The sequence below is a fragment of the Molothrus ater genome, chromosome 13 (genome assembly GCF_012460135.2).
Source record: "Molothrus ater isolate BHLD 08-10-18 breed brown headed cowbird chromosome 13, BPBGC_Mater_1.1, whole genome shotgun sequence".
Classification (NCBI taxonomy): domain Eukaryota; kingdom Metazoa; phylum Chordata; class Aves; order Passeriformes; family Icteridae; genus Molothrus; species Molothrus ater.
This window is the reverse complement of record NC_050490.2, coordinates 3833018-3859860: the sequence shown is the minus strand read 5'-3', so window position 1 is coordinate 3859860 and position 26843 is coordinate 3833018. Positions and strand designations below refer to the sequence as shown.

Genomic DNA, 26843 nt, shown 5'->3' with positions numbered 1-26843 from the left:
ACCATGCTCTCCATCCTGAGCCCAGCACTGTGCTTGACTCTACCTGGGAGCTCAGAACACACAGCTCAGCTCCAACCCTTGCTGTCTGGCCAAGGCTGGGGAGTTTGGAGCTGGGGCCTTAAACTGGCACTCCTCAGTTTGTTGAGCTCCTTCAATACTCACCACTGCCCTCAGGGGCAGCAGAGGTGGCCGGAAAGGAGAGGAGAGACTCTCCAGTCAGTTATTCAGGTGAGCTGAAAATAGTGACCAAAGCAAGGTGGCAGTGAGCACCAGCCTGCTGAAGTGACAGATCTTGGAGGAGTGCCAGAGCTGACATCCAGATCACAGATAGCAATTAAGAAATTAAGCTATCAGAGAGGCTTTTTGGGAGGGTCGAGTGTCTGTGGTTTGGTCAGATGCCAGAGCAGGTCAGTAACATTTGTCCTTCCCACTGCAGATGGAGATCCTCTCCACCCCTGATCCCAACACGGTGGCACAGCTCCCTCCTCCCACCACACTCCATGGAGGAGCAGAGAGGGAGAACAGCAGAACTCTGCAAAGCAGTGACAGAGGGGAGAGAGGTTGGACAGAAACCACCTGGAGAACCCAGACCTGGCAGAAACAGCTTCACCTGGCCCTGAACTACAGCCCCAGCTGTAGATCCCTTCTGCAGGGAAGGATGGGAATCTTCAGCAGTGCTCCCACAGCAGACACCAGGGGCCATTCACCACACAGCCCATGTCCTCTGGGCAAGAGAAACACCGTGGACAAGGACAGCCATACCCAGGATACACCATCACAGGCCACACAGAGTGCTGCATGCAGTGCACCCAGATCAGCACCCCATCCATTGCCTATCTCAACCACTTCCATCCTCCAAATGATGGGGCCTGTGGGTCCTTGGGAAAGTCCTTCACTCTGCTAGAATCCCTGATTATTCCCATCTCCTGCACAGCTCAGCTCCACACACCAGGTACCAGAAACCAGGACATGCAGAGCACACCTGCTCTGCAATAAACTCACAGCCTCACACTGGCTACTAAATTACACCTCTTGAAATGAGAAAAACTGTGTTTCCTTCTCTAAAGGACTGTGCTGGGAACCCCATGGAGGGAAGCCCAGCTGTGCCACACACATGAGTAGGATGGACTCACCCCCACAGCTCTCCTGGAGCAGCACACAGCACTGGCACTGCAGACACCATGCTCTTCTCTCCATCCCAGGTCTCAGCTCTGCCACCCTTCCTGGGTGCACATCTGCACTTGCACGCCTGCAGCCACACACAGACAGCTTCCTCTCTGTGCCAGGCATGAGAAATATTGATTTCTTTCCCCCTGCAATACTTCGCTTGGCTGAGCAGATTTAGAATTGAAGAGTCAGACTCTGCCTAGAGACTAGAACCATATTTAATTCCACGGTTTAAGAAGCCCTAGAGCAGGTTATTCTTATTTTAAACTACTAGTGCATTTAAAAGCAAGTGACATTTCAGGGGGATGGGGTGGGTGATGGCTGGTGGCCTCTGCCTCAGTTCAGCCAGTGCTGGGAAGAGTTTTGCAGCTCTGCTGCATCCCCACAGCCCCATCAACTGCTCTGCCTGCACCAGTGAGAGGTGAGGAGTGGTGGTGAGCTACCCAGCAAAGCCCAGGAGACCTGCTTCCATGTCCTCCTAACTGAGGAGAAATCAGGGGAAAAAGAGAGCAGAGAAAAGCAAGGTGTGAAAACCTCTGATGAAAATTGCTCAGTGCATTGAGGTTTCAGGATTCATATTGCCAGTTCCTGCACCAGGCTCTGCTCATGGAGCCCTCAGTAAGGAGAAGTTTGCAGTTAGAGAACAAAGACATGGTGCCTTGGCCAGAGGATGATCCTCACGGGGCCTGATCATGGAGCAGGGCTGCTGGAGGGCAGAGCCACCCCCATCCACCTCCTGGACAAACACACTGCTCTCCACAGGCACACAACCTCAGCACGGACTCCAGAGGAGATGCAAGGGACTTTTAGGGGAGAAGGGGGAGAACACAATAGCAAAGGCTTGCCCAAAGCATCCCTGAGCCTCTGCCAAGCCCAGGCACATGGGCACATGCACTGCTCCCTCCAAGCCACACAGAGCGTGTCTGCTGCCCAGCACAGTGGCAGAAAAAAGCCAGGTGTCCCCAGGACGAAGGGTCCAGGTGAGATAAGCCCTGCCAAGGAATGCATGAAAGTATTCTGGAGAAGAAGAAGGGAAGCACAGATCCCTACACACTGCTCATCTCCCCACATCACATCTCTAAGGAGTCTCAGCACAGGTTCAGCTGAACAGCTGTCACCCTGCCCTGGCTAAGGGGGTCTGAGCACACAAACATCAACTGTCCCCTCTGCCTAAGGCACCATCTCCTGGCCCCTGCCAGTGCCAGCCAGCCAGTCATCCCCAGTGGCCCCACAATGTGCCCACGGAGCGACGGGGCAGATTGAGATGCTCTTCACAGCCTCTAAATAATGGAGATGAAGACACCAGGTGCCAGTGCTGTTACTGAGCAGAGTGAGATCCCTGACACATCCATCACTGAGCAGGGAGAGATCCCTGACACCCCTGTTACTGAGCAGAGAGAGAGATCCCTGACACACCCCTGTCCCTGAGCAGGGAGAGATCCCTGACACACCCATCACTGAGCAGGGAGAGAGATCCCTGACACACCCCTGTCCCTGAGCAGGGAGAGATCCCTGACACACCCATCACTGAGCAGGGAGAGATCCCTGACACACCCCTGTCCCTGAGCAGAGAGAGATCCCTGACACACCCATCACTGAGCAGGGAGAGATCCCTGACACACCCATCACTGAGCAGGGAGAGATCCCTGACACACCCCTGTCCCTGAGCAGAGATCCCTGACACACCCCTGTCCCTGAGCAGGGAGAGATCCCTGACACACCCCTGTCCCTGAGCAGGGAGAGATCCCTGACACACCCATCACTGAGCAGGGAGAGATCCCTGACACGGCCCTGCTGCTCCCGGGGCCCTGCGGCGGGCTCAGCTGGGAGCTCCCGGGGCGGCTCCTGCTCCGAGCACCGCAGAGCCGCTCCCCGGCTGGAGGGGAGCCCGGCAGGGCCGGGGTTGGCAGCTGGGGAGCGCCAGGGAGCCAGGACTCACAGCAGGGAGAGCTGCGGGCTGCGGCGGGGCCGGGGAGATGCAGCACCCACGGCAGCAGCCGTGCATTAGGGGCTGCAGTCAGGGAGATGCAGCAGCCATGCATTGGCTCACTGTGCCCTGCCACTGCACCCCCGCAGCTGTGGTGCTGTATTTTGACTGCAGCAGACGAGCAGGGCAGTGGAAATGGATCCCTTTATATAAGCTCCCTGCACACGCTCTAACAGCTCCTGACATCTTTGCCCACTGTGTTCTCCTGGCTGGGGCTCACGCACAGGCCGAGCCAGGATTGCACAGGGAGGGCAAACTGCTCCCAGCACTGGATTCATCCACTGGGCACTGGGCTAACACCCCACGGGCACACGGGCACAGTGGGCCTTGCTCAGGAAGGGGACAAGTCAAGGCTTGGATCTGGTGGCAGAGACTGCAGGCATGGATGCCATGGGGCTCCCAGCACAAAGGTGTGTCCTGAGGCACCTCCTGGAAGCAGGTCCAGCTGAAACTCGAGCTCATCCACCTGGATAATACCAGGCACAGGCAGCTCCAGCAAGGCTTGGTGAGTTCAGTACACAACAGGGCCAGGGCTGCTGCAAGTTTGGATGCAAGAGGTCACATATGGGGTGCTGTGTAGGGACCCACAGTGCCTGGGGAAAAGTCTGAGTGAGGAGGAGGAGGCAGGAGGAATGGATGAGCACAATTAGCTGTGGTAAAAGTCAAGGCTGTGAAAGCCCATTACCATTAGGGTAATTATTGCAATTATTATCTTTTCAAAATTTTGACAATTCAGTAAGAATTAGCTTAATAGAAGAAAACATTTTCTGCTAAGTGCTGGTAAATCTAAAACAGAGAAATAAAATGACATTTCACTTTACATCTGGACATTTCCAAGGATTTACCCAGCTCTCTAAAACAAAAGTCAAGGAACTTCCCAACTAAAGTTTTCTTATGAAAGGAAAGTAGCAATTAATTCATACAGAAAATAGCACAATGAAACCCCAGGACATTTTCCTTTTTCTGCTTTTCTGCCCCAAACAAACAATTAAGCAAAACAGAAGCAGGTCTCTGGGGACATGGTTCAGCAGTGGGCTTGTGGGCTAGTGGTGGGACTTAATAATCTTAAGAGGTATTTTCCAGCCTAAACAATTCTGTGATATCTTGTCCTGATCTGCTGAGACAGGCTTGTGTCACCAGAGCTACTGATGGCTTTGGCACATGGGTGCAGCTGGGGCACCCCCCTCCTTCCCCATGCACTCAGAGAACCAGCACAGACAATAAACACCCATCATGAAACGGCTTTAAAGAACAAAGTGTATAGAAGGACAAAGCTGGAATGAATTAAAAAGAAGTATATAAAAATAAAATAAAAAAAGCATTGCAATTAACTAAACTGTTAAATGAATAAAAAGGTATTAAATAAAATTTCCTGAATGTCAAGTTGACACAGTTTTTTACATTCAGGCAAGGAAATGAGTCCCTTGAGCAAATCTCCCTGCTCCAGGGCTGGGCATTAAAGGCTTTCTGGTGGATGTTGCTGGCTGAGGTGCCTTTGATCTGGGCTGCTGGATGCAGCTCACATCTCCCAGCCTACGTAGCCCTGAACACAGCCCCTCCTCCCCCCTCCCCAGCCCGAGGACAGCACTGCAGGGCTGCCCAAAGCCAGGGCTCCACGGGAACAGGGCAGCTGAGCCTCCCCAGTGCCATCCAAATGCCCCCAGCGGGTCTCTCCACCAGGCTGCCTTCACATCCCTCTTTGCCAGCTCTCCTCCGAGCAGGGCAGAGCAGCGGGGCTGCTCTCTGTCACACCTCCACCTTCCCCTCTCCTGCAGGCACCAGCAGCAATTTTCCCTCTCTGGGGAAAGCAGCTTTCTTTAGCAGCATGTTGCCTGTCAAAGGCGCTTCCCTCGGTGTCTCCTGAAGCCAGTGAAACCTTTCTCTTTGGGAACGAGGGGAATGCTCCCTCCTGTGGCAAACACAGCGGCAGCCCCGCTCCCCGGCGTGAGGAGCCCAAAAGGGGCCTGGCTCCCTCGCCCCCCGGACCTACAGAACAAACATCCAGCTGCTCAGGAGCACCAGGCAGGCTGGGGCCGTTATTTACTGCTGCAAGGTCATTCATGGGAGAGAACTGTGCATCCTGAGATGCACATATGTATGTATGGCTGTAATTCTCGTGTGCTTTGTGTATAATAATAAATATATCACGCAGGAACTTAACCAGTGAGGTACCAACAAAGACATCAAATGAAACAATTTGTCTCAGCCAATTGCTTGAGCTGCCTCCGATGTCACTGTCTGCCACTGACAATGAGAGGCTCTTAAGTGTCCTGGAATTGCACTGTGAGCTCCCCAAAGCTCTCACTGCCCGCCCGCCTTCCCCTCCCTCCAGCTCCTTCCTGTGTTTCTCCAGCAAAACACTTTCTTACGCAAATAAACATGCAGGGAGGCACAAAAGGCATTTTGTCTAGGATTTCAACACTACCACGTATTTCTCATTCAAATATTCAGCTGTATCCTTCAGAGATCAAAAGCACAGCACTGAAACGAGGCGAAGCACGAACATCCCAAGCCAATAGCTCAAGCTTCCCTTTCATTCCTGTTCTGGCTGAGGAAGCAGATGAGCATTCCATCGCTGTGGTGGCTCGCAGGTGTCACAGGCCCAGGACTCCTGGGCACACAGGTACAGCTCTCACAGCACCCATCTCCGCACAGAGCTGCCAGTGATTTTATTAATGGCCATTAAAGCCTTCATGAGCAGTGCCTGTACAACCAGCAGGTGACCTGTGTGCTTGTGAGGTCTCCAGGGAGGTGCAAGCTGGGGCTGGCACAGCCTGGACCAGCTGGAGAAAGTTCACTGCTCCCAGATACCTGGAGTGGGGTCTGGCCCAGGAAAAGGTGGCCCCGTGCTGCACCAGCACCCAGGGAAGGCACAACTCACTGCACAGCATCCTCCAGCACAACCAGCACTGAGGCATGCCTGCCACTTCACACAGGGGAGCTATAAAGGGAAGAATGGATAAAGTAGTGTCATTCTGACCCAAAACACGCCCACAAGCCCCTCCTGCACCTCTACCTTTCAGCCAGAGACTGTACACACCTGTACTGCACCACAGGCTCAGGTTTATTAACAGGGAGCAGCTTCCCTGCACAGCCAGCTCCATGACTGCAGCCCATCTCCCATCCCAAAGAGCCTTTCCCCATGGGAACACCTTGGGGCAACAGGGCTGAGCCCCAGCAGCTGCCCACTGCTCTCCCCAGCTCGGTGAGGACAGTGCTGAGCAGGAGCCATGGGCTTGGGCATGTTTACTGTGTAATATATGAACTCATACCAGTTTTATAAGCCCCTCCTGGCTCAAATCACATTGTAATTCTGAACAGTCTTAAACTCATTTAAATCCTAATAAAAGCACCACCCTGCATTTGCATTCGCTGCTTGCAGGTCCCTGAGGCTGCCCTGACAGCAGCTCCTGTGGAATTGGGAATGCTGGATGCCATCCCTCACAGGAGGGGTCAGGATGCGCACTGAACAGGACAATTAAAAACACAGATGCAAGAAATGGGCCTTCAGACTGACCCAGGATGATTGGCAGAGCAGTTGTGTGTCAAAGCTTCCACAGAAACACAGGAGAGCAGCAGCAGCAGCATGGAAACCTCAGAGTCCCACCTCCTCTGGAATGCCAGAGGAGATCCAGGCCAGCTCTGTGCACACACAGGCACAAGGCACCCATAGACTGCACCATAACTGGGTTTAAAGGAGAACAGGGAATAACTAATGAAGCACCAGGAAACCAAGCAGGTGCTGTGGGAAGTGTGTGCATGAACCACACAGGTGCCCTGGGGCAGGTGGGACAGATCCCTGCCCTGGTTCCCCACAGATCCCAGGATCCTGGAGACATGGGGGGGTTGCTGCCACAGTCTGGGGGCACATCACACCCTGGGGAGGGCTCTGGGGTTGCATCTCAGCAGATCCTCCACCTGGAGCACATCCTCCCACTGGCACCAAGTGCCAGTCTTGCCCTTCCCTCCCAGCACAGCCCAGCTGTGTTCCAGCTGTGCCAGAAGGTGCAGCAGGGGGCTGGATGATGGCAGCCCCATGAGGCCCAGCTCACACAGCTCTCTCACCCCACCATAGGCACAGCAGTGCTGACTCAGGCCCTGCCCACTGTGTCCCTTCCCCAGAGCTGCTGTCCCACTGTTCCCTGCTCCACAGCCTCTCACCTCCCCTCCAGGTTCAGCCCTGCTCCATTCCCATCCCTCCACCCAGTGCAGTGCACTGGCACTTGCCCAGTGCTTTATGCATGCCTGGTTTTGGCAGTGACATTAACAGGCTCCCCTGAAACAGTGAGATTATGAGCTATACCCATCCAGCTCCAGAAATACTAATTATTAGTAACTGTATGAGATAAATGGAAATATCAATGATGAAAGTCAATATTATTGCCTCCTTTGTTCCTGTTTGTTTTATTTGTAGATGAAAGGACCGCTCAGGCCGTCTCCCCAGGATGTGGCCTGGAGCTGGAACAGCTCCTCTTGGCAAGCTCCTCCAGAGCTGTGCTCTGATAAGAAATCACACTGCACACATGCTTGCAAAGGGCTCTCTAAATCAGCAGCCCTCAAAAGCAGCCATTGTCTTTGATTGATTCATAAAACTGGAGCTGCTTCCATTCCCTGCTCCAGAGCCAGGCAAGGGAGGATTCAAGGAAGGGAGAAGGTGGAGTGTGGGTGGCAGTGATTAATTGTGGAACATGGCACGGCACTGGGAACACTCCATGGCTTGGCTGGCTTTGATGTTCACGCCTTCATCCTCCTCACTTGGTGGTTTAGGCACCAAGATGGGAACCAAGGACCCCTCCCAGGCTCTGAGAGAGATTCTCAGGCAAGTCCCAGGGCCCTGCTGTGGCCGGGTGAGCACTTACAACATCAACATTCCTTAATCAGCAAGTCTGTTCCCTCTGCATGTTCTGAGTCAGAGCTGCTGATTTTGGTGACAAGAGACTTTTTTTTTTTTTAAGCCCTATTAGCCTTGCAGAGCTAACAGAGCTAAGAGCAAGTGAATGGGATGCTAATTTTGGATCACACCTCACAGCACTGGGAGAGCACTTCCTAGAGCAGCCTGTCTCCACAGGCAAGCCACGTGCTCCCCACAGCCATGGGGGGCAGGACACAGCCAGGAGGGAGCCATGGGGTGCACCAGGGCATTATTCTTGTACCTAGTACACCCTAATATGTCACTAAGCTGCCTCCATTCCCTTCCAAGCCCTGAGTCCATCACCAGCAAACATCCACAGGAACAAAGCAGCCCTCTGACTCCCAACTCACCATCTCCAAGGTCAATGCAGTGATCACCTCCCTGCAGTGAATACAAACCATCCCAGCCCCTCAGTGCTAACCAGGACAAACACTCCTGCTGCCTCTCTCCATGTGCAGTGAGATCAGGAGAAGTGGAAGCCTTGCAGGAGTAATTAGAACAGTCTTTAAAAAGTAGTCAGGCTATCCTAAATATTTCATGGAAGGTAATTTTATTTTTTTTAAGCTGCTTTAAAACCCTTCCTTGCCCCTTGGAGCATGTCAGGGTGCAATTAAGCAGAAAGTATCAAGGCATAAACCCAAAGAAACAAACTGCCATGCACACCCACCTCCACTCTCACTTCTTCCCTGTGGTTAACATTGATGTGACATCCCAAAGCTGTGTGTGCACACGATATCATCTCCCAGCCCAAGAGAAGGGAGAGCTGCCTCAACTGCTAGAAAACCTCAGAAGCCTCCCAGACTCACAAACACAGTGCCCAGATTCCTGCCACAAGAGTCCCTGATGGTCCCCACCAAACCCTGAGCATCAGACACTCTGTAAGATCCCATCAATGGGCTCTGCAGAGCTGCTGGACATCCAGCAAATGGTGACAGCAACAGCAAATTTGCTGATGGTGACATCCAGCAAATGCACTCATGGTGCCACCCTTGGGCAGGGCTCTCTGCCTGGCTTGGTAGATTTTTGCAAAATTAATAATTATTTTTAATTAATTAAGAATTATTTTTAACAACAGAAAAATCTCTTAATAGCTTTGTCAGCCCTTGGAGGGAGATGTTTGAGAAGAAATCTGTTTTAATCCAGAGAGCCAAGTGGGAACCAGGTAAGGCACAGAACAGAAATTCAGGGCTTCCCTTGGCTCTACTGGGGTGAAGAAGCCAATGTTCCAGAAGAGACCACAGACACCTCTCCCTGTGTGACACTCCTTCCTCCAGCCCAGCTCTCTCTCAGCTCTCCCAGCCCCACTGTTTAACCACAGCATTTGGGGCAGCTGAAGACAAGAGTGGTCCTGGTGTCCCCACTGTCCCTGGGGACAGCCCCAACACTGCTGCCACTCCTACATGTCCCCCCAGCTCGTGGGGCTTTTGATGTAACCTTGGCACCAAAAACTTGCTTTTCAATAGAATCCAAAACATTCCACAGGGGCTTGGTGGAAGCCCTGCTGCAAGTCCATGGCCACATCACCAGAGCTAGAGAGGACATGGGGGATTTTTTGGGAGCATTTATGGCACATGCAGTCAGAGAGGAAGAGAAACATCCCTCAGAAACCACAGCAGTTCAAAGATCGACTCAGTTTGAACACTAAAAATTCATGCATTAAAAATCCACTCAGGCTCAGAACTAAATAAAGCCTCTGACCACATCATCCAGCCCAAGGTTTGCAGGCTCCTTGAGGAGAGAGCTTCTGTGCCTGCTGGATGTTCAGGCTGAGATCCCTGCTCCCAGCACCACATCCTGCTTCCCTCCAAGCTTCTGGGCAGGGCAGGAGTCTGTGGGGTGTTTGGGACCCCAGCTGTGCCTGGCTGCCCTCTTCTTGCACTGCTTAGTGGACAGAGCAGCCTGAGAAACTGACCACACACCCATCTCCCTCATTATCCCAAATTCCCTAGGAAAAAAACTTTTCTCCTTTTCTCAAAGGAAAAAGCAGAAGGAAAACTAAAACCACCTCGTTTTCTATATACTGTTCTTAGGAAAAACCTTCAGTTTTTGCAAAGAGCACTCTGAAAGAAAACACCCAAATCCAAACACAGAGCAGATGGCTCTTGGTGCTTATATTTTCAGGAGGACTTTAACCAGCAGGATCATTTCCCAGCAGAATTTTGTTTTAAGAGACAATCACTAAAAATAAATGCACTTCAGAGCTTGCTGTTGAGAAGGTATTTTCACAGAAAACTGCTATTTCCATGGTCCCTGTAGCTGCTCTGTCAGCCCTGACACAGTGGGAGCTCCTCCTTGGAGCATCTTTCACACACAGCTTCTCCCAGGGTCCAATGCACACAGAGCACCTGTGGGAGCAGGGAGGGATGTCTGGGCTCATTCCTGATTACCATAAAACAGGAAACGGTAACAAGAAGCTACAAACACCTCCCTGCAAAGCTGGAAATGCCTTCTACAGGCTCCTCTCACACAGGAATGTGAGGCAAGGTAAGGACAGGTCCCTTTTTTGCATGCACCAGGTTGAGCCTATGCAGCCTGCTCTTTGCTTTGAGCAAAGAGCAACATAAGGGAGAAATGACATATCTGAGTGTGAAAGAGTTCTGCTTCACTGTTCTGATTCTCTTTTCCCTGAACGAGGCATGGAGCACCAGCCCTGGGCAACCCCAGTGAGCCCCTGTGCTCTGCCCAGGTAGGAGTGCCCCTCCCAGTGCCACCACTCCTGTCAAACAGAGATGCCAGCACTTTCCTCCATCTCCTACTACCTTGGACAACATCCAGTTTCAACAAACCCTCCCCCAGCTGTGGCAGATGAAAGATGCTTGAATCATCCTAATTTTTTTTTTTTTCATTAGGAAACCAAACTCTGCTCTTCACCGAGAGATCCTTTTTATTCTCTCTCGAGGACTGACATGCTGGGAAATTACCTCAGCCCAGCCAGCTCTGATGTTTGCTGTCTCACGCATCTCCTGCATCAGGCTGACAGCTCCCAGAGCCAGCTGAGGATGGGAATGTGCAGAACAAGCCCAAAGCTGCTCCTGCCTCTTTTAACTGTCCCGGCAAGAGCGTGGGGAGGAGCTGAGCCGGGGGAGCCGAGCAAGGAGAGCAGAGCCATCTCCAAAGGCAGCGCTTTTGGAGGACCCTCTCGCCTGCCCTCTCCTGGAGGATAAAACTGCTCCTGCCCGGCATTCCCGAGCTGTCCACCTGAATCACTCCATGTGGGCAGCGTTTGTCCCTCCCTGATGTAACACGAGCTGGAGCAAACCCTCCCGAGCAGAGTCACACAATCCCTTTACAAAGCCCTTTCTCAAAATCACCACCATCCAAATACTCATTTTAGAGGCCTCTCCCCCTGGTAAAACACTCCCCTGAGCAAGCACGATGGACTGACTGAACACCTCCCACCTGCCCCAGGTCCCAGTTGGAAGCCATCCCCACCACAGGGATGGGAGACAGGCACCCAGCTGCCTCAACCACACCAGCAGGGATGGGAAGCCACCCCAGACTAAGGGGGAAGGAAAAGGCATTTTTACCACACTTTTGGCAATGGAAACCAGTCCAGCCCTGGACTCAGCACCACAAATGCATGTGAGCATCACCTGCAGCAATGCTCTGAGCTCACCTACCTGGGTCAGATGAAGGCAGGATGCTGGGGGATCAGATGCCAGGTGTGCACTGGGCTTCGGCCTCTCCTCTGCTTTCCACTCATGCACTGTGAACAAAAAGGAAACCAAAAGTAGGGTTTTAAACCTGGCATTTGAGAGGCGAGCAGGAGAGAAATTAAAAAGCTGTGAATGCTTTTCCCTCTCAAAACTGAGCTCAGGGAAGCTCAATCTTCATCCAAGCTGATATTTAAAAGTTATAAATCAAGCTATAACAGACAGAAAAACACAACTACCAAAATTTAGTGGCCCTGCTGCTGGAAGGCCCAAAATGAACTGCTTAAGAGAGCCATTTTCCCACGGAAATAGAGCAGGTCTGTACTTAGTAGAGCATTGATCTGCTGACAGCTACCAGGACAGATTTGGGCCAGAGCACTTGGGAATCATTTGCAGTGATCTCTGAAGAAGCACATGCATGCAAAACCCCTTGGAAAAACACTGTTGTAAGGCACTGCTGCAGCTGATTACAAGTCTAGATGTCACTCACTGGTCAGCACAGGTTTACACTTCCTTCCAAAAGCCTCTCCAGGCAGCTCAGTCCCTGGCTGCATCCCTCTATCCCAGCCAAATGCTTCACAGAGCACAGGAACTGCAAAACATCACCAAAGGGCTGAGCTGCAAAAGGCTCTCACAGCTCAGGACCCCAGCAATGAGGCTCATACTGGGGACACTGCACCCTATGGACCCAGGGGGCCTCTCCCACAGATGGTGCTGGGATTTGGAGATGCTGTGGTACAGCCAGAACACTGCCGTAAGTCCTGGGGACAACAGGCTGGGGCCTGAGAGATGCCAGGAGCTCAGTCCAGCTGAGGGGTGCACAGGCTGGCAGCACTGGGGTGCCCCAATTTACCCAGCCTGGGGCTCCCTCCCACTGCCACCACAGCTGAAATGTGCTGGAGGTAGAAGAGCTGCAGGTAGGAGAAGTACCCCATATTCACCCTCTCCCAGTACAATTTTTGCTGTATCAGGAGATGAGGTCAAAGCAGGGGGATGCATTCCTCCTTTCTTGCCATAAAAAGCCATTTCTCTGAGTCCTGAGCCACTCCACAGACAGGGGGCACAGGGGAGCCTCCAGGAGGTGTGAGCACTGCTGGAGGGGCTCCAGTCCCACATGGGACTCTGTCTGTGCTCCCAGCACAGGGACACAGTGCTGGGCTGGCCAGGAGCCTCTCCCTTACCAGCTTTCCTGGAGCAGTTGTCACCCCCAAGATAAGCCAGGAAAAGCTAAAGCATCCATTTCCAGAGGTGTTGAGTGCTCTTGGCTCTCACTGGCTTCAAACCCAGGTGCTGGTGCCCCAGGCCTTGGCTAATTCTCACCATCACAGCCCCCAGAGCAGCAGAGGACCTGGCAGACAGGTGGGCAGGGAGGGCACAGGTGAGGGGAGGCAGAGCTTGCTCACCCGCCCAGCCCCTTTCTGTGCACAGCTCCTGCACAGACAGGATGTGTGACACCAGTTAATGGTGCCTTGGTTTTTTGGGGGTTATTCCTGTCTACTCCTCCTTAGGAACTCATACATAAGCAGATCTTACAAAAATCCCCAATGCTACCAAAAAAAGTCCATCTGTGTGAAAACGTGGAGCACAAATGCCTCTGCTTTAGGGGAACAGAACCTGCCCAATCATGCTTCAAAGGACATCTGAGGTCCTAACACTGCTCAAGATCCTGCAGAAGGCATTGGAAAAACGGGAAATTACTTATTTGGTTTATTTTTTGCTTTCACACATCACTTATTTTAAAAGACTAAAAACATGTTTATGAGTTTAACATATTTAAATGGATCAAAATCTGTTCAGCAAGGATGGAAAACAACTCTCCCACCCCAAACTTCTTGTGGGCTGGGACCTGCTTTTCAATCTTCCACCCACAGCAAATATTTCAGATCCAATTTTAAACTGAAAGGCTGGGGACAGATTGGGGAGAGGACCCGTGTGGGGAACTGTGCCACTGCTCTCTTCATCACCACCCCGAGCACCCCTCACCTAAAGTCACTCAGGGACACCTGGGCAAGGGATCAGCTGGGAACAGGGGACAATAGAGGCATCTGTGTGTGGGGAGAGCATCCAGAGAAGATAAAATGAGAAGCTTTCCTTCCTTCCTCCTCCTCTCCACCAGCAGCTTTCCACAAGGAGGATCAATGCAGCCCACTGTAACTGCACCGTTGTTCCATTTTTAATTAATGAAAGAAAAAACTAATCATTGAATTAAACTTCTCATTACTCCAGCTGAATACCCTCTAAGTAAATTTAATTACTGTACGAATAGGGTTTCTCCCTGCCTGTTTCATTAGCTACTGATAAAGATGGAGGAAGGGGGGAAAAGAGAGAGAAATGAAAACAGAGAAGGAGAATGGAAGATGGGAACAGTAAATGCAACCCCAGAGGCACACAATTCTGGAGTTTCAGGGCCTGGGGAAAGACTCTCCCAAAGCAGGGTGGAGGGATTCCCTCTGGGGTAAGCCCACAGGGACAAGGTCCTGCCACCCACACCCTGGGGTCACAGCTACCTACAAAACTGCTAACAGAGGTTTGGGCACAACCAGCTCCCCTCCAAACAAGGGCAGACACTGATTTCAGACCTGCAGCAGCCATGATCCCTTCTGATCTCACCTACCTCTGAACAGCCAGGTTTTTTTCCTCTGCAACAAAGGCAGCAACCCCTCAGCACTCCAGCAGGGAGCCAGTGCTGACAGAAGCATGGGAGCACGTGTGAGCAGATCCTGAACACCTGCTGTCCCACCACGCTCCCAAGCACCTGCCTGCTGTGTTTGAGCCTTCCTGCTGGAGTGGGAGTCCTGCACAGCCAGGCTGTGGGCAGCCAGGATGTGCCAGCAGCACACTCCTCCCAGGAAATCAGCCCAGGAAGCCTTCCTGCAGCCCCTCGTGTTGCTGCACAGATTTTCCTTCATGGCATGATTTTGGGGCTTTCCTATTCTCATTCTGTGATTCAGCCTCCATTGCTCCTTCCTGACACAGGGCATGAACCTGCACAACCCCATCCGATGAATCCAGCAGCCCCCACCAAGCACAGCCCCCTTCCAGCACTTTCCTCCACATCCAACAGTTCTGTGTGGCTGGGAAGGGTCACATTTAGGGCAGACTGGGGTGGAGAGGGTGAGGAAAGTGAAAAGCACAGCTGTTTTCTCCAGCTGGCTAGTTTCAGCTGAGCTGGGTGGTGGAAGTGCTACCCAGGTGCCAGCCATGATGGGATTTGGGACAGGGGTCAGATCACCTGCTCCCTGCCATCAGGGGGCTGAGAGGAGCCCATGCTCCTCTCACAGGGGCTTGATCTCCTCCCCCAGTCCCTTCCTGCTCTCCTCCATCCCCAGAGTGATTTCTCCTGTTCAAAGGTTCTGGGCAGAGCAGAAGGTCCCTTCTCCTTCCCATTTATCAAAATCCCCAAAGTGGGCTTTCCCAAGGAGCAGATGGGAAAGCAGGTAACAGGGAGGGAATGGCACTGGGTGAGACCTGCCACTGAACCTCTGGCACCCAGCACAGCTCTGGACACTGGGGCCACCCCCAGAGCCTGGGAGGTGCTGGCTCCAGGTGGGCTCAGCACAGCACACTCTCCTCTCCAGCATGAGCTTTCTGCTGTAGCTAAAATTGGCTCCCACAGGCTTCTGCCATCACCAAAGTCATTGGTACAGCATGTTCTGCCACCACAGGCTCTTCCCAAGCTCCCACTCACAAACCCCCAACGCTGCCTGCCATGGGCCCCACAGCTCCCACTCCCTCACATGCTTCTCTTTTGTCCTGGTGATTAAACAGAGAAAAGAAAGTCATTCAGGATGACCAAAGAAGTATTTTTTTTCTTTGCCAAATTTTAAAGCTCCAGTAATAATTTGAGGCTGAATGAAACATTTTGTTTGGGCTGAAGTGAAGCTTTCATTTTGTTTGTAGGTGGCTTCCCCTCCACCCTGGGGAAAAAAAAAAAAAAAAACCTAGAAAAAAATCAAAATGAAATGTCATGTTGAAACAGATGGCTGAAAGGTTTCATTTTGAAAATGTCAAAATCAAACTTTTCAGTGTTTCACTTTTTTTTTTTCCCAGCCAAAGCCACTTGCTAAATACAACCTGAATTCGTGAGCTGAGTCTGTTGACTGAAACCTGAATTTTTTTGGTGCATAAGCTGTTCCCTGAGAGCTTTTTTTCTGCAGGCTGGCACAGGTGCCCCACGCTGTGACCCCGCTGCAGCCGGGGACGCACACGGAGTCAGCAGGAACAGTGCCCTGGAGCAGCCCTTCTGCAGGGGGGTGTCCTGGGAAAGCAAAGCCAGAGCCAGGAGTCACAAAGCAAAGCCAGAGGCCAGCACTCACCGTGGCAGCAGCTCTCTGCAGCTCCTCTGGGGGGGCAGAGCCGGGCGCTGCAGCCCCGGGCACGAGGGACAGGGGGGTCCTGCCCGTCTCATGGGACCCAGCACAGAGCAGGGGGCACCTGGCTCAGCCCCAGACACACAGCCCTGCAAGACAGGAGGAAGGGGACAGCGTCAGTGATACCTTGGGGTTGTTCTCTTCTGTGTTGGTGTGCAGCTTTAGCTTTATATTAAGTGTTACTGGGATCTTTTCACAGGGTGGTGGAGACAAAACAATCCTGTTCTAGCTGGAGACTCAAGGACTGGAGACTCTTCAAACTTCAGGCCCAAAGCATAAACAATGTGAGAAGAGGAGGGTGGGAAAGCAAGCAAGGAGGATGAAACTTCGTCATTTGAAGCTGTTAATTGGACAGTTAACTCCTATATGCAAATGGACTAAAACTTATAAAAATGTGAGATCTCATGACTGAGCCTTGTTTTGCTTCCATCTTGGAGCCATCTGGGCACTGCCAGGGTGTGCCCTTTGAGGGCACTTCAGTAAATCTCCACTTTATTCCCCTTAACTCCATCCAGCCTCTGCTCCAGCTCCTTCGGGCATCAGCAGCAGTGCCCAAGGATCTGCCCTCTCCCCCAGGGACTGCTCACTCCTACCCCTGGCCAGTGCTCCCTGCAGGGAGCCCAGCCCATGGCAGAATGGGCTTTGCTCATCTTGCTCCAGGTGGGACAATGTCCATCCCTAAACTGGTCCAAACCAGATCCCAGGAGTGAGGTCTAACAAGCAGGTTGGTGCTGATCACATCTTACCAACAGCAGATCTCACAGCCTCCTCTCTCCATGCCCTGGGTGCCAGTCCCCATAAGTGCCTTGTGCCAGCACTGCTGCCAGTTGACTCTGTCCCCATGCAGATGTCTGGGTGACAATGTGACAATGGAGGGCAACCACACACAAGGCTCCCACTCAGCAAGCAGGAATCAGGCTTCGATTGCCAAATTCACCAGTCCAAGAGTTTTCAAGCACATTGCAGCACCTCTAAATTCTGCCTTGAATTTTGGGCCTTGACACACAGAAGGACATTGGAAATACCTTAAATCTGCTTTACATCTGCTATTGATTCCCAAAGAGTGACAAGATTCCCAGGGTACACTGGCAGGAGCACATTAGGCCAGATTCATAAGGGTGCTCTCAAAAAAACCACCCCAAAGCTTTAATCCAACACAAAATCAGTTATAAAAATCTGATTTATGCTCCACAAGAAGCTGGATAAGGAGATCACATGCCCCTATAAAAGCAGGAGTAGACACCTAAATGCAAACTCCACCAGAGCTCAAGTGAGAAACTTGTAGGTTCATTTCCTTTTCCCTTTCACCTCTGGTTCAGCTCAGGAGCAGCAGCAGAGGTGCAGCAGGACCATCACCCTTCCAGCACGATCACAAACCACAAAATGCCGAGGCTGGTGCTGGAAAACCTGTTTGTAGGAGATCACCAGCCTGATAGCTCCCTGAAAGAGGATTAGATGGAGCTTAGACTAAGCATCTCAGCAGTATCAACCCATAAGAAGATGCTCAGCCGCTGCCACTGCTAAGGTAACATGGAGATGGATTTATCCACTGAGAGGGAAAATCTTCCTTCTGAGAGCCTCTCTCATCCCAGAGAGGGCAATTTGCCGGGTCCTTGGCTCCATGGCCACAGGGGCAGGGCAGGCAAGAGCCTGCCTCATGGACTCACATGGAACAAGAGGCAGACTGGCTCCAAACTCAAACCTCCTCCCAAGTTCAGGGGGTGGCAATCGGAAATTAAGCCCATCTGTTCCTGAAACATTGCACCAGTGGAGAGGTAAGGAGGCTGAGAATCTGAGCTCCAAAGAAACTAAAAACAGAGAGACAGAGCTGCCTCTGAGGGGAGGAATGCTGCCTCGGGCTCACCACTGCAATGAGTTTGGAGAGCTCAACTAAATCTCTTTAGTTTAGAGAGCAAGGGAGGTGCTGCCAGCACCATGTGGGTCCCCTGCACCAGCCCACCCTGGTGAAGGGAGAGATGAGGCAGCTGAAGTGCCCCAAACCTCATGGAAAAACTACAGACAAGGGAAGAAGAGATTAGATATTAGGGAGGAATCCTTCCCTGTGAGGGTGGGGAGGGTCTGGCACAGGCTGCCCAGAGCAGCTGTGGCTGCCCCAATTCCTGAAGTGTCCAAGGCCAGGCTGCCCAGGGCTTGGAATGCCCTGGTCTATGGAAGGTGTCCCTGCCCATGACAGGGGGCTGTCCTTGAAGGTCCCTTCCAACCCAAAACACTCTGTGATTCTACGAAGGGAAACTGAGGCAGGCACCAGGGGTTCAAGGAGCTACCACCAGCAACAATTCTGGCCCAGAAAACTGGCTTTGTCATATGGAATGGTTTCACAAAGAGTATCAAGTGCCCCATCAGCATCAAAGCAGCCAGGTTTTATGTGTTTGAAAGGAAACATTGCCTTTTTTCCCTCCCTCTGAGCCCACTTTTCATTTTAACTCCCCTCATTTCTTTTCTACCCTAATCTAAACCAACTCTGCTGTCAAGACCTTGCATTTCTGCCACGTTCACTCAAATAATTTCAAACCAAACCTCCACGTTTTCCTCTTCTCCCTTTAAACAATGATGCTAAACCAAGAAACAGTTTTCTGCCCAGTTCCTGCTAAAAGCCAGGACAGCAGGGTGTTGGCTGGGAGCAGAGGCATAGGAAGAGCAGGTGGGACTCGGAAGCGTTGCCTCCAAATCACCTCTTGCTTCCAGGATGCTCACAAAAGTAATTTTGTGCAGATCCTTTATCCCTGAGAGATGGAAATAACAAGGGAGCAGAATTGGATCAGGCATGGGGAGACAGAAGGATATTTAACAACCAATCCCAAGCACCACTCAGGTTACCCAGGGTCAGGTCAGCACAGGAGGCTGATTCCTCCAGCATCAGAACAGGGCAGGAGTACCTGGTCCCTCCTGCTCCAAGTAGTAAAAACTCATAGTTAGCAAAGAGTATTTATGAGTATTGAGGGGAAAAAAAAAACCCACATGCCACAGGGAATAACAAGGCTTTCTTGTGGCTGGTAGCTGAACAGAATAAATCTATCCACTGGGTATAAATTGGTTAAGCAAAAAATCCCTCTCAACTGGAATATTTTGCAAGAAAAATCGCAACAAAAAAAAAAAAGAAAGAAAGAGAACTCTGAACCCTCATTTCTCTCCTCAAGGTCAGAGCTGTTATCCTCTTTCATGAAGGAGAAAAAAACCACCTTTCACCGGGAAGTTTAGCCAAAAGAATTGAACGTTTAGGATGTGAGTGCATTACTGCCTGGACTGGCCTGCCCAGCTGGACCAGACTAAATCTCTCTATTTTACAGGGAGTTATCTTTCAAAAGCGTGTGGTGGGGAGGCTGAGGCACCCAGGGTAAAGGAGACAGCAGCCCCTGGGACTACAGCAGTCAAGGAGAGCTCTGTGTGTCAGAGCTCAGGATCTAGAGCCTCTCTGGTTATTATGCAGAGGCTGTGCTAAGGTTGCTGCTTTAGTGCACTGCAGGCACTAAATTAAGGGGACATTTACAACCCACAATGCAGAAGCAGCTGCTGAAGGTGGCCATGGTGAGTGACTTCACCTCTGGGTGAAAGGCTCTCTGAGAGAAATCTCAGCCACAAGGAATCAAGACGGGAATTGAGTCCTTCTATCCACTCAGTGCCCTGGCCAGCAATGCCAGCACATCTCTGGGCACCTGTGGCAAGTGGGGACCAGGAGCAGCCCGCTCTGCCCAGTGCCAGCCAGGGGTGAGACTGCCCTGTTTGGAGGGGATGCAAAGCCCACAAAACACTGAAGCTTGGCCCAGCTAGCAGAGTTCTCATGCAACAAATGCACCATCACCACCAGGGCAGCACTCCAAGGGATCTGCTCCCCAAATGAACTCCCAGACCAATCCCTGCCCAGAGTGTGCATGGCACAGACCAACAAGGCAGAGCTGCCTCCAGCATCAAGCAGTTTCTGGTGGCAAAGCAAGTCCTGGTGCCTGCTCAGCCTTTTTAACTGCTCTTGATGGCCAAGCAGGCTGGGGCTGCCAAAAAGGGGGTGAGACATGGTGACAGCTCCTGTGGCTCCTCCTGGGAGCAGTCAGCACTGCTCCTTCCCTCCTCCCACAGCCATGCCAAGCCCAGCTCACCAGGGCTTTCCACCCAGCACTGCTCCTTCCTCCTCCTCCTTCTCCTCCATGCTGGGCAGGAACAGCCAGTTTCAGCCCAGGCCAAAACCCAGTGTGCTGGCACAGATGAGCCAGCCCTGCTCTGTGCTCCCCCTCTTCCATGGCCCTGTGGAAGTCACCAGGAGCTTTTCCTTGCAGGTCCAGGGACATCCTGTACTGTGCTCAGCCATGCAGGGAAGGGGATGGCTCTTGGTGGGAGCTGGCACAGACCTGCTCCTGCCCAAGGCAGCAATTCCTGTAAGTGGCCAAGGGAAGGGGAAGCAGAGGAAGAGCAGAGATGATCTGACAGACATGCAAGAAAGATGAGGAGAAAAGGAGTCACTGGGAATGGATCTCAAGGTCACAGCACACACCTCAGCTTCTGTTGAGAATTCCATGTGCTGTACTGGGAGCTCAGCTGTAGAGGGGCTGCAATTGGGAGCAGAGAGAGCAGCAGCAAAGGGTGGGGGCACACCCCTGAACACAAGCAGGGCACGTCAGGGTGCTGGGCCCCAGGGAGACTGGCCATCCAGAAAGCACAAGTGGCATCATGCTGACAACCCTGCAGCTCACAGATCCTTTTGAGAAAGTTAACTGAATGAATTTACACCTAAATCCCTCCAAACACTGGGGTTTCCTGCCTGTAGGGATTTACAGCCACCATAACCACTCCTGTTTGCTTGGAGATACCACATTTTGGGGACATTTGGCCTTTCAGGCACCAGGACCAGCCCAGGCAGTGCCCATGAGCCTCTGTGCAATCGGGCAGTGACACCCCACACAGGCCCAGGCACTCTGGGAGCACTCCTTACTCAAAGGGATTACTGCAAGCAGCCCAGCTAGGAACAGATGGGAGCCTCCTGGAGACCTCTGCTGCCTGCCAGCAGAGCCAAGACCCTGCAGCTCCCCTGTCTTTGGGAACCACGTGCCCAGAGTTGCTACACTTGACAAAGCAATCAGCCAGGGACAAGTTCTGGCTTCTGTTCCAGAGCAGGTCAGACCAGAGTCATAAATCTGCTCCTCTGGCCTTTAAATGTGCAACAGGTAGAATTCAGAGGTCTTGAACTCCTCTGATAGATGAGCCCTGAGCCTGGAGGGCTGCCCAGAGCAAGGGATCCTGCCATCTCAACCCAAAGGCTCCAGGTGAGCATGCCGCAGGGTGAGCATCCGATGAGCCACGGGGAAGCCAAAGTCACAGCCAAGGCCAGTGACAGGAATAGAATTGGCTCAGACCGAGCAAATGTAACTTTCCATCACTTTGCAATCAGCCATCCATCCTGGAGGCCAGCTGGCTGCCATGTCAGAGCACCTCCCATCCATTTCAACTGTCCTGAGAATGCCAATGCTACACAAGACTAGCTCAAGAAGACTTGGAAGAGTTATTACGCAAAGCCAGGTGGCTGGACTTGACCCAAATCTTAGGCAAGTGATTAGAATGATTGGCATTTTTTTGGAAAGCAAACTGCTGTGCTGTACCTGCCATCTATCTTCAGAAAACTATTAACTGCACAATCACCAAGCCCAGCACACCTGTAAGGCTATCAAAGTGCCTGCAGACTGATGAGGCTCCTCCTCACCTGCAGCTCTGGGACCAGCCACCCCTGTATGCCCCAAAAATGGGCTGCTTTGGGCAAGATGCTCTCCTTGGGCATCGTGGTACCATGCCCAGACAGCTCTTGCTGCAGGATCAGGGATGGGATAGTGAGTCATGGGGATGAGTGTGGAATTGCTGGACTGGGATGACTTTCACCCTGTGGGTGATGTGAAAAGTCTATTCTGGCTGGGAACAGATTGTCACAAAACTGCCTTTGCTGAAGATCTGGAGTCAGGTCTCATCCAGGCCCCTCTGCTGCAATGGGACACTGCAGCACCACCAGCCAGCAAGGTGCTGTTCTCCCCCTTTGACTACACATGCCAAAAATAGTCTGCTTTCTCTCAGAGCAAAGGACACTAAAAGCAGCAACATTTCCAGGTGAGCAGAGCACAAGAGCAGCTACTGAATGACACCCAGCAGCTCCCAGCCTCTGCCCAGGGCACACATCCCCACTCCAGGACAGGGTCAGGAGCAGGCAATGCTGATCCCAGGCTCACTGGAGTGTCAGCCCAGCTTTCCTGCACGCCAGGGCAGGGGGCTACCCATTCTGGTTCAACACCAGAACCCCCAACTCAGCTGTTTCAGGTTTGAAACCTGAACCCAACTCCAAAATTACAGATGAAGGGAATGAAGAGAACAACAAGCCCTATTCAATGAATCAGTGCACATCCAGCACCCCACATCTATTGTTTCAGCTTGAACCACATCACCCAAAGGATGAGCAGCCCAGGATTTACAGACTGGGGACATTGTGTGGACTCGGGGTTATCTTGCATGTCCTTGTTCCTGGAGAGTCCACTACCCAGGAGCCCTTCAGAAACTCAGGGAGGTCACACAGTTCCATGTCCAGCACATCCCCAGCCCATGCCAAATGCTCAGCTGGGGCTCCAGCACAGGAGCTGCCAAACCTGCTGCACCAAGAGGTTGAACTGTGCTTAGATGGGGATCCCAAACAGGGTAAAATCTGCATTTAATACCTATTATCCTAACATCTCCCCATCTGTCTACATCCCTCACATGCCTGTAACTGCAGCGTGCCAGGGCTGCCTCATATCAATGGCACTTTAATTTCATCATTCCCAACTTATTTAGAGCAATTAGGAGGCAATGAGCACACGCCAGGGGCCAGGATGCACTTGAATAGCATCCAAGGGTTACCACAGTATCACAGGAGACTTTCAGATGGAATTATCAGCCTGAAAAAAAACTTAAATAAAAAGGAAGGCAGTCCCCAGAGGGAGGATAAGGTTCTTCTTGGTCCGACAGGTCCCTTTTTTAATTTGAAATTAACTGACAATTATAAAGAGGTGATATTCCTCATTTAATTAGTGAAGAGACAGCCTCTCAGGTTGGAAGACAGAGATAGATGCTTTGCCTGGGCAACTGGCTGAAGAAAGGATCGGGGGAGCAACACTGGGATTCCTGCAAGGGCAATTGCCTAATCCCACTTCAGGCAAGCAGGTTTTGCTGTTGACTTTTCTGGGAGAAAAGGGAAAAACCTGAGCCATTTTGGAAACTCTGGTTGGAAAGGCGAGGCAAAAAGTGAGCTGTTTCTCCCTAGTGATTTCTGCTGGGTGCTGGGAGCGACCCACAAAGCCAATGCCACCAAGCAAGCTACCAAAAAAAGCCAGCCAGCCTGCAGCCTGGCTTCCCAGTGGCCCCATTTCATGGAAGGCAGGTGAGGTGCCAAAGGAAGGGACAGCTCCTCACTTCTGATTTAGCCACAAGCCCACACTCCTCCCTCACAGGCTCTTTAAATGCCTGCCTGTGTGAGGAAAGCAGTGGCCTATTTTCCTCTGAGCAGCTCAGAGCAGCTCCACCTCGGAGCACAGCGCTCAGGTCTTATTTAGGATGCTTCAGACACATCCGGAGGGACTCTGGGAACAGTCTGTGGAAAGAGAAGACTGAGTGGGCAACCTGAGTCACTTCATTGCTTACAGAAGTGTACACAAGCATCTTCCATTTGAGCAAAGCCCTGCTGGCTCTGGGGACCAGAGGGAAGTGCATCTTCTCCAGCACACTCCATCGGTTCAGAATGGCTGCACAGCACCTTTCCCACCCAGGCTTACAGAAAGAGGGATCATCCCCCACAGCTCCAATCCAAACCTCTGATCCTGGCAATCCCCCTGCAGCACCAGAGGAGCTGGGAGCTGCTCTAATCTGCTCTGATGGTGAGCTCTGCAGAGGAGATTAGCTTCCTCCCGAGGAGGAGGAAGCAGCACAAGGCTGGGAGGGGAGAGGTGCAGTGCACATGCCCTCGAGGGATATTTTTACAGCTGGCTGCAAAACTCAGCTCGGAGCCCCTTGCCAAAGAGCCTGACTCATGCAGACAAATCAACCCAGCACCATCTCCTGCACGTGGGGAGGAGACAAGAAGCACAGGAGTAACTGGAGACTCCAAACAGAACACAACCAGCCTTTACCCTGAGCCCAGGCCTCAAGGAAGTCACTTGGAGCTGTCAAACACCTCTGCAGAGGCCCCATAAGCTGGAGCTGAGAAGGACTGTGCTGAGGCAAAGCCATGCCCTGCCATGGGGGACCCTCACATTACTCTTCCTCCTCAGTGCAGGTAAATGGTGCTGTTTGGGCTCTGAAAGCTCAAAGCCTCTGCTCACCTACCCAGAGGCACAGCCCAGCTCACCCAGGTGTGCTCAGCATCCTCCCAGTGAAGCTCTGCCTTCAGCCAGGACAGGAGAGCAGCCATGGGCTCCCACCCTACCTCACTTTTCAGGCTGGTTCACAACAGCACCATGCAATGTCTGCCTGCCTGGGCACCCTAAGCCAGCTCAGAAAGAAACTCTTCTCATAACTGCTGCAAGATGCCAAAGGCTCCTGCTTCTGCCCTGCAGCGACCAACAGCACTCCAACCTCTTTCCATTCATTTCCCAAGGGATAAAAGCCACAAAGTGACATCCAGCACAGGCAGGATCATCTCACAGGACTACTGATGCTGTCAGCAACCACATGCACAGCAGCTCCCTGGGGCAGCAGGGAAGGGAGCTCGTGGGAATCCATGGAAAGTGCCAAAATATGAACTGCTAATAAGATGTATTTTCAAATATCACCACATTATGATCTATTGATCTCACACTAGAAACTTGACTTTTTCTGTGTAACATTAATTTATGTCACTTGCAGAGTCTGGGAACAGCAGATTGAATGGGTGCCATTACACTAAAATTAGGTACTGCAGTTATTAACTGCTAGGAGCCCAAATTGTTGAGGTGTCAATCCAGAGTAACAGCACCCCTACAACCCAGAGGGAGCACCCATCCACAGGGGAGTCCCAGCCCCCAGTGCTGAGTGTGGGACAGGGGCACCAGGCTCACCACAGAACAGGCTTTGCTCTTGGGCAGCAGCCCTGCCCAGGACCAGCCTACAAAATAGGCACAGGGAGGAACAAGAGCCAAGTCCTGCCCTGAAGCAGGGGAATGCCAGGCAAGGCAGTGTTTCCAACCCCATCCAACACTCAGCTAAGACCTGGTGACACCTCCTAGGCTGGCTAAAGCCCCACAGAGCACCTGCAGCTCCTCAGAGATTATCTGAAACCCAAGAGCCCAATTCTGGTAGGAACTCTAGAAACAAGTTGTCTAGCAGAAGGTTTTCACAAAAGCTGAAAATGCTCCAGTGGGACTTTGGCCAAATATTTTGCTCCCTTTTAAAACAGGGCCAATCCACAGTCATTTCTAATGATCCCACTGCCTGCTTCTCAGAGTGCTCACAGAGACAAGTTGTCACCTTTAGACCACTATATCAAGGCTGAGAGCATCAAGTGGGGAAGATGATGGGCTTGGAGAGGAAGAACATCCTTCCTTTGCTCCACTTGAGCTGCTGATGGGTGTGCCAGAGCTCTCTAAATGGCATTACATTAGTGCTGCATAGAAGCAATAAAGCCCTAAAAGACCCCATTACATATTTACTGAACTACACATCACACAGACTGTCCCCAGGACGCCACACCAACACTTGGAATAACAAAGCCAAGGGCTGTAAAAAGCACCAGGCTGGGCAGACATCCCCAGTGCCCACAGCTGGGGTCAGGACACACACAGGATCTGGGCACACAGCTGTGGGGAGCCCACAGAATAATCCAACCATCACATCTAACCAAAGAAAGCAGCACAAAGCACTGTCTCCTCTGCCAGAAACTTGCCTAAGTCACAACTGCTGAGCACAGAGTCTGCAGAAGAATCAGCGTCCAGGGTGAGACCTGCTGCTTTGCCAGTGCTCAGTCCTGGCACTTTCCCCCTGCTGCTCTGGTTTCACTCCCAGAACTTAAATTTTTACTGTTAAGCTCAATGAGTTGTCATTTCCAAATGCCTCCTGCCTACAGGAAAGGGGGCTGCACAAAGTGCTCTTTGGGATTTCCCAGTAGCCAACACTGAGGCACAGGGCTGTCACAAAGCCCTCACTGTTCCACTGCCATGACAACTTTGGTAAGGTGAAATGGTGTGATGGCTTTTAAAAGACCTTTTTCTCCCTCTGCTCCTGGCACCTGGCATATGGCAAGATCACAGACCTTGCTCTGCCACCACAGAGGCCATCAGAGGCACCTTGGCTGGAGAGGTGAGGTCTCCCTCAGCCAGCAGCCTGTGGCAGAGGACAAGCTGACAGATGTGTTGGGACAGAGCTGAGGACTAAAAGGGGTCAGAGACAGAGAGGGGAGACTCCCCTCGGTGCTAACACGGGAGAAATGGAGTCAGTTTGGGAACTTTTGGATGCATTTTTCCCACCACCCCCCCCAAGGCACAGATTTGCTAAATCAGCACAGGTTTGCACGAGAGCTTTGCCCTTGTTTAGCAAGTAGGAGGGGCACAGGAAAGCCACAGCTGACTCAGAATGCATTCTCAGCTGCTGGCTATTAGGGATGCACCCTGAGCCCCAGCAAGTGCTCTCACAAGGTCTGTGGTCCCTGTGCCTGTGACACCTGGGGCACAGATCCAGAGCACAACACTGAAACAACCTCAAACAGGCCCCTGTCACCCAGCTCCCTGCTGCTGGAATCATGGCAGGAGCCTGCCAGCAATGCC

At 52.1% G+C, this 26843-nt stretch overlaps 1 protein-coding gene across 4 annotated transcripts in view; it reads right to left on the bottom strand.

The window, feature by feature from the left end:
* LINGO1 (leucine rich repeat and Ig domain containing 1) overlaps positions 1-26843 on the bottom strand; it is a 159149-nt gene that overhangs the window by 48584 nt on the left and 83722 nt on the right. For 2 of the 4 annotated variants that reach the window (XM_054516210.1, XM_054516211.1), the window contains 2 exons: positions 16036-16178; positions 11687-11772 (listed from right to left, as the gene is read on the bottom strand). The gene's annotated coding sequence lies outside the window, so the exon portion shown is untranslated. The remainder of the gene's footprint in view (positions 1-11686; positions 11773-16035; positions 16179-26843) is intronic. The other 2 variants (XM_054516212.1, XM_036389361.2) reach the window with 1 other exon arrangement.